Source organism: Arachis ipaensis, chromosome B9 (genome assembly GCF_059453495.1).
Source record: "Arachis ipaensis isolate K30076 ecotype BB chromosome B9, ASM5945349v1, whole genome shotgun sequence".
Taxonomy (NCBI): Eukaryota; Viridiplantae; Streptophyta; class Magnoliopsida; order Fabales; family Fabaceae; genus Arachis; species Arachis ipaensis.
In genome coordinates this window covers 17,442,558-17,450,059 of record NC_142444.1, presented here as the reverse complement: position 1 = coordinate 17,450,059, position 7,502 = coordinate 17,442,558, and the positions used below count along the sequence as shown (strand labels likewise).

Here is a 7,502-nt window from a genome sequence, read left to right as displayed (position 1 = left end):
TGAGAGATCATATTGACTTGCTGAGTCAATATTTTATTCTGAGCCAATATGGCATTCAGAGTATCAATTTCAAGAACTCCGTTCCTCTGAGGCATCCCATTACTCATAGGATTCCTTTCAGAAGTGTACATGAACTGGTTATTTGCAACCATGTCAATGAGTTCTTGAGCTTCTGCAGGCGTTTTCTTTAGGTGAATGGATCCACCTGCAGAATGGTCCAATGACATTTAGATAATTCAGACAGACCATCATAGAATATATCCAGGATGGTCCATTCTGAAAGCATGTCAGAAGGACACTTTTTGGTCAGTTCCTTGTATCTCTCCCAAGCTTCATAGAGGGATTCACCTTCTTTCTGTCTGAAGGTTTGAACATCCACTCTAAGCTTACTAAGCTTTTGAGGAGGAAAGAACTTGGCTAAGAAAGCCGTGACCAGCTTATCCCAAGAGTTCAGGCTATTTTTAGGTTGAGAGTCCAACCATATTCTAGCTCTGTCTCTTATAGCAAACAGAAAAAGCATAAGCCTGTAGACCTCGGGATCAACCCCATTGGTCTTAACAGTATCACAGATTTGCAAGAATTCTGTTAAGAACTGAAAGGGATCTTCGGATGGAAGTCCATAAAACTTGCAATTCTGTTGTATCAGAGAAACTAATTGAGGTTTCATCTCAAAATTGTTTGCTCCAATGGCAGGGATTGAGATGCTTCTTCCATGTAGATTGGAATTAGGTGCAGTAAAGTCACCAAGCATCTTCCTTGCATTGTTATTATTTTTGGCCATGTCTCCTTCTTTTTCGAAAATTTCTGTCAGATTTTCTCCAGAGAGTTGTGCTTTAGCTTCCTCTTCAGAGTTCTTTCAGGTTCAGGATCAGCTTCAACAAGAATGTTCTTATCCTTGTTCCTGCTCATATGAAAAAGAAGAAAACAAAAAAGAAAATTTGGAATCCTCTATGTCACAGTATAGAGATTCCTTTATGTGAGTAGAAGAAGAAAAGAAATTCGAACACAGAAGGATGGAGAGGGTTCGAAATTTTAAGAAAAAGAAGAGTGTTAGTAGATAAATAAAATAATTAGAAGGAGATGAGAGAAAAGAATTTTCGAAAATTAAATAAATTAAAATAAAAATACTTTTGTTTTTAATTTAAAATTAAAATTAAAAATTTGAAAATTAAGCAAGGAAAATTAAATCAAATTAAATTAAATTTAAAACAAATAGTTAATTAAAAAGGAAATTTTAGAAAAAGGGGAAGGTGATTTTCGAAAATTAGAGAGAGAGAATTAGTTAGGTAGTTTTGAAAAAGATATGATTGAAACAAAAGGATAGGATTAATTGAAAAAGATTTGAAAATTAATTTTGAAAAGATAAGAAGTTAGAAAAGATTTTGAAATTGATTTTGAAAAAGATATGATTGAAACTTAATTTGAAAAAGATTTGAAAAAGAAATTTGAAAAGATTTGATTTTTGAAATCAAAGTTGATTACTTGACTAACAAGAAACTAAAAAGATATGATTCTAGAGTTTAAAGATTGAACCTTTCTTATTAGGCGAGTAACAAACTTAAAAATTTTGAATCAATCACATTAATTGTTAGCATTAATTTCGAAAATATGAAATAAAAATAAGAAAAAGATTTTGAAAATAATTTTGAAAGTTTCGAAATTTATAAAGGAAAAATGAAAAAGATTTGATTTTTGAAAAAGATAGAATTTTTAAATTGAAAAATTGATTTGACTCATAAGAAACAACTAGATTTTAAAAATTTTTGAAAAAGTCAACTCAAATTTTCAAAAATTTATGAGAGAAAAAGGGAAAGATAATTTTTTTTATTTTTAAATTTTTAATGATGAGAGAGAAAAACATCAAAAAGACTCAATGCATGTAAATTATGAATCAAAACAAGAAAAATATGCAAGAACACTTATGAATATCAAGATGAACACCAAGAACACTTTGAAGATCAAGATGAACATCAAGACTTATCAAATTGAAGATGCATATGAAAAACTAGAAAAGACACTAACAAATTGAAAATGCATATGAAAAACTAGAAAAGACACAAAACAAGAAATTTTAAAGATCAAACAAGAAGACTTATCAAGAACAACTTGAAGATCATGAAGAACACATGCATGAATTTTCGAAAATAATATTTAGAAAATTAAAAAGATGTAATTGACACCAAACTTAAAACTTGACTCTAGACTCAAACAAGAAACACAAAATATTTTTGATTTTATGATTTTATAAAAAAATTTTGGATTTTTTCGAAAATTATTTTGGGAACAACGAAAAAGAAAAAAAATATTTTTTTTGTATTTTTCGAAAGTAAGAAATAAAAAGCTTAAAATTAAAATAAAATTACCTAATCTGAGCAACAAGATGAACCGTCAGTTGTCCAAACTCGAACAATCCCCGGCAACGGCGCCAAAAACTTGGTGCGCGGAAATCGTGACGGTTCATTCCTTGGTAACGACGCTGAAAACTTAATACGCACGTTCATAATCTTAGTTCTTTGTCACAACTTCGCACAACTAACCAGCAAGTGCACTGGGTCGTCCAAGTAATAAACCTTACGTGAGTAAGGGTCGATCCCACGGAGATTGTCGGCTTGAAGCAAGCTATGGTCACTTATGTAATTCATTGGTGAGAGTTTCAAATAAGCGTATGAAGATGCTTGTTCCTCCTGAACCTCTGCTTTCCTGCTGTTTTCATCCAATCATTCATACTCCTTTCTATGGCAAGCTGTATGTTAGGCATCGCCGTTGTCAATAGCTACATCCTGTCCTCTCAGTGAAAATGGTCCAATGCGCTGTCACTGCATGGCTAATCATCTGTCGGTTCTCGATCATACTGGAATAGGATCCATTGATCCTTTTGCGTCTGTCACTACGCCCAGCACTCGCGAGTTTGAAGCTCGTCGCAGCCATCCCTTCCCAGATCCTATTCGAAATACCACAGACAAGATTTAGACTTTCCGGATCTTAAGAATGGCCGTCCATGGATTCTAACTTATACCACGAAGACTCTGATTAAGGAATCCCAGAGATACTCATTCAATCTAAGGTAGAACGGAAGTGGTTGTCAGGCACGCGTTTATAGGTTGGGAATGATGATGACTGTCACGATCATCACATTCATATTGAGGTGCGAATAAATATCTTAGAATCGGAATAAGCTTGAATTGAATAGAAAAATAATAATACTTTGTATTAATTCATGAGGAACAGCAGAGCTCCACACCTTAATCTATGGTGTGTAGAAACTCTACTGTTGAAAATACATAAGAACAAGGTCCAGGCATGGCCGAATGGCCAGCCTCCCAAGGAGGGTTCAATCATCAAAACATGATCAAAAGATGATCCGAAGATCTGAATACAATAGTAAAAAGTCCTATTTATGCTAAACTAGTTACTAGGGTTTACAGAGATAAGTAAATGATGCAGAAATCCACTTTCGGGGCCCACTTGGTGTGTGCTTGGGCTGAGCATTGAGCTTTACACGTGTAGAGGCTTCTCTTGGAGTTGAACGCCAGTTTGTAACCTGTTTCTGGCGTTTAACTCCACTTTGTAACCTGTTTCTAGCGTTTAACTCCAGAATGCAGCATGGAACTAGCGTTGAATGCCAATTTGTGTCATCTAAACTCGGGCAAAGTATGAACTATTATATATTTCTGGAAAGCTCTGGATGTGTACTTTCCAACGCAATTGAGAGCGTGCCATTTGGAGTTCTGTAGCTCCAGAAAATCTACTTTGAGTGTAGGGAGGTCAAAATCCAACAGCATCTGCAGTCCTTCTTCAACCTCTGAATCTGATTTTTGCTCAAGTCCCTCAATTTCAACCAGAAATTACCTGAAATTACAGAAAAACACACAAACTCATAGTAAAGTCCAGAAATGTGATTTTTATTTAAAAACTAATAAAAATATACTAAAAACTAACTAAATCATACTGAAAACTATGTAAAAACAATGCAAAAAAATTATCCGCTCATCAACTTTGTTCTTATGTATTTTCAACGGTAGAGTTTCTACACACCATAGATTAAGGTGTGGAGCTCTGTTGTTCCTCATGAATTAATACAAAGTACTATTGTTTTTCTATTCAATTCAAGCTTATTCCGATTCTAAGATATTCATTCGCACTTCAATATGAATGTGATGATCGTGACAGTCATAATCATTCCCAACCTATGAACGCGTGCCTGACAACCACTTCCATTCTACCTTAGATTGAATGAATATCTCTGGGATTCCTTAATCAGAGTCTTCATGGTATAAGTTAGAATCCATGGACGGCCATTCTTGAGATCCGGAAAGTCTAAACCTTGTCTGTGGTATTCCGAGTAGGATCTGGGAAGGGATGGCTGCGAAGAGCTTCAAACTCGCGAGTGCTGGGCGTAGTGACAGACGCAAAAAGGATCAATGGATCCTATTCCAGTATGATCGAGAACTGACAGATGATTAGCCATGCAGTGACAGCGCATTGGACCATTTTCACTGAGAGGACAGGATGTAGCCATTGACAACGGTGACGCCTAACATACAGCTTGCCATAGAAAGAAGTATGAATGATTGGATGAAGACAATAGAAAAGCAGAGGTTCAGGAGGAACAAGCATCTTCATACGCTTATCTGAAACTCTCACCAATGATTTGCATAAGTACCTCTATCTTTAATTTACATTTTATTTATATTTTAATTATATTTTAATTATCAAATATCCATAACCATATGAATCTGCCTGACTGAGATTTGCAAGATGACCATAGCTTGCTTCAAGCCGACAATCTCCGTGGGATCAACCCTTACTCACGTAAGGTTTATCACTTGGACGACCCAGTGTACTTGCTGGTTAGTTGTGCGAAGTTGTGACAAAGAACTAAGATTATGAACGTGCGTATTAAGTTTTTAGCGCCGTTACTAAGGAATGAACCGTCACGATTTCTGCGCACCAAGTTTTTGGTGCCGTTGCCGGGGATTGTTCGAGTTTGGACAACTGACGGTTCATCTTGTTGCTCAGATTAGGTAATTTTATTTTATTTTTAAGCTTTTTTATTTCTTATTTTCGAAAATAATACCAAAAAAAATTTCTTCTTTTTCGTTTTTCCTAAAATAATTTTCGAAAAAACCAAAAAAAAATTAATAAAATCATAAAACAAAAAAATAATTTGATGTTTCTTGCTTGAATCTAGTGTCAAGTCATAAGTTTGGTGTCAATTGCATGCTTATCTCTTTCTTGCATTTTTCGAAAATTCATGCATTGCATTTTTCATGATCTTCAAGTTGTTCTTGGTAAGTCTTCTTGTTTGATCTTTGCATTTTTATGTTTTGTCTTTTCTTGTTTCTCATATGCATTCTTGCATTCTTAGTGTCTAAAAATAAAAAATTTCTAAGTTTGGTGTCTTGCATGTTTTTCTTTTCTTGAAAATTTTCAAAAATAAGTTCTTGGTGTTCATCTTGACATTCAAAGTGTTCTTGGTGTTCATCTTGACATTCATAGTGTTCTTGCATGCATCATTTGTTTTGATCCAAAACTTTCATGCATTGAGTCTTTTTCATGTTTTTCTCTTTCTTCATTAAAAATTCAAAAATAAAAAAAATATCTTTCTCTTTTTCTTCTCATAAAATTTGAAAATTTGAGTTGACTTTTTCAAAAATTTTTAAAATCTAGTTGTTTCTTATGAGTCAAATCAAATTTTCAATTTAAAAATCTTATATTTTTCAAATGTTTTTCAAAAATCAATTCTTTTTCATTTTTTTTCATATTTTCGAAAATTTCAAATTGATTTTCAAAAATCTTTTTCTTATTTTGTTTCATAATTTCAAAATCTTTACTAACAATTAAATGTGATTGATTCAAAAATTTCAAGTTGTTACTTGCCTATTAAGAAAGGTTCAATCTTTAAATTTCAAAATCATATCTTTTTGTTTCTTGTTAGTCAAGTAATCAACTTTAATTTTCAAAATCAAATCTTTTTAAATTTCTTTTTCAAAATAAGTTTCAATCACATCCTTTAAAAAATTAATTTCAAAATCTTTTCTAACTTCTTTTCTAATTTCTTGTCTTTTTAAAATTGATTTTCAAATCTTTTTCAAACTAATCCTATCTTTTTGTTTCAATCATATATTTTTCAAGACTACCTAATTAATTCTCTCTCTAATTTTCGAAAATCACCTTCCTTTTTTTTCAAAATTCCTTTTTAAATTAACTAATTATTTTAAATTTAATTTAATTTGATTCAATTTTCCTTTCTTAATTTTTGAATTTTAATTTTAATTTTAAATTAAAAACAATTTTTTTAATTTATTTCATTTTTGAAAATTCTTCTCTCTCACCCCCTTCTAATTATTTATTTATCTACTAACACTACTCTTCTTCTTAAAAGTTCGAACCCTCTCCCTCTTTATGTGTTCGAATTTCTTTTCTTCGTCTACTCACATAAAAGAATCTTTATACTGTGACATAGAGGATTCCTCTTCTTTTTTGTTTTCTTCTTTTTCATATGAGCAGGAACAAGGATAAGAACATTCTTGTTGAAGCTGATCCTGAACCTGAAAGAACTCTGAAGAGGAAGCTAAGGAAAGCTAAAGCACAACTCTCTGGAGAAAATCTGACAGAAATTTTCGAAAAAGAAGGAGACATGGCCAAAAATAATAACAATGCAAGGAAGATGCTTGGTAACTTTACTGCACCTAATTCCAATCTAGATGGAAGAAGCATCTCAATCCCTGCCATTGGAGTAAACAATTTTGAGATGAAACCTCAATTAGTTTCTCTGATACAACAGAATTGCAAGTTTTATGGACTTCCATCCGAAGATCCCTTTCAGTTCTTAACAGAATTCTTGCAGATCTGTGATACTGTTAAGACCAATGGGGTTGATCCCGAGGTCTACAGGCTTATGCTTTTTCCGTTTGCTATAAGAGACAGAGCTAGAATATGGTTGGACTCTCAACCTAAAGATAGCCTGAACTCTTGGGATAAGCTGGTTACGGCTTTCTTAGCCAAGTTCTTTCCTCCTCAAAAGCTTAGTAAGCTTAGAGTGGATGTTCAAACCTTCAGACAGAAAGAAGGTGAATCCCTCTATGAAGCTTGGGAGAGATACAAGGAACTGACCAAAAAGTGTCCTTCTGACATGCTTTCAGAATGGACCATCCTGGATATATTCTATGATGGTCTGTCTGAATTATCAAAGATGTCATTGGACCATTCTGCAGGTGGATCCATTCACCTAAAGAAAACGCATGCAGAAGCTCAAGAACTCATTGACATGGTTGCAAATAACCAGTTCATGTACACTTCTGAAAGGAATCCTGTGAGTAATGGGACGCCTCAGAGGAACGGAGTTCTTGAAATTGATACTCTGAATGCCATATTGGCTCAAAATAAATTATTGACTCAGCAAGTCAATATGGTCTCTCAGAGTCTGAATGGATTGAAGGAATCATCCAACAGTACTAAAGAGGCATCTTCTGAAGAAGAAGCTTATGATCCTGAGAACC

At 33.5% G+C, this 7,502-nt stretch overlaps 2 non-coding genes across 2 annotated transcripts; one reads left to right on the top strand and one right to left on the bottom strand.

Moving 5' to 3' along the window:
- Positions 1-280: 280 nt before the first annotated feature.
- On the top strand, positions 281-388 carry LOC148543888 (small nucleolar RNA R71). Its single transcript, XR_015901850.1, has one exon. It is a non-coding gene; the product is annotated as a small nucleolar RNA R71 (small nucleolar RNA).
- A 6,645-nt stretch (positions 389-7,033) lies between these two features.
- Positions 7,034-7,141, bottom strand: LOC148543887 (small nucleolar RNA R71). Its single transcript, XR_015901849.1, has one exon. It is a non-coding gene; the product is annotated as a small nucleolar RNA R71 (small nucleolar RNA).
- Positions 7,142-7,502: the final 361 nt, after the last annotated feature.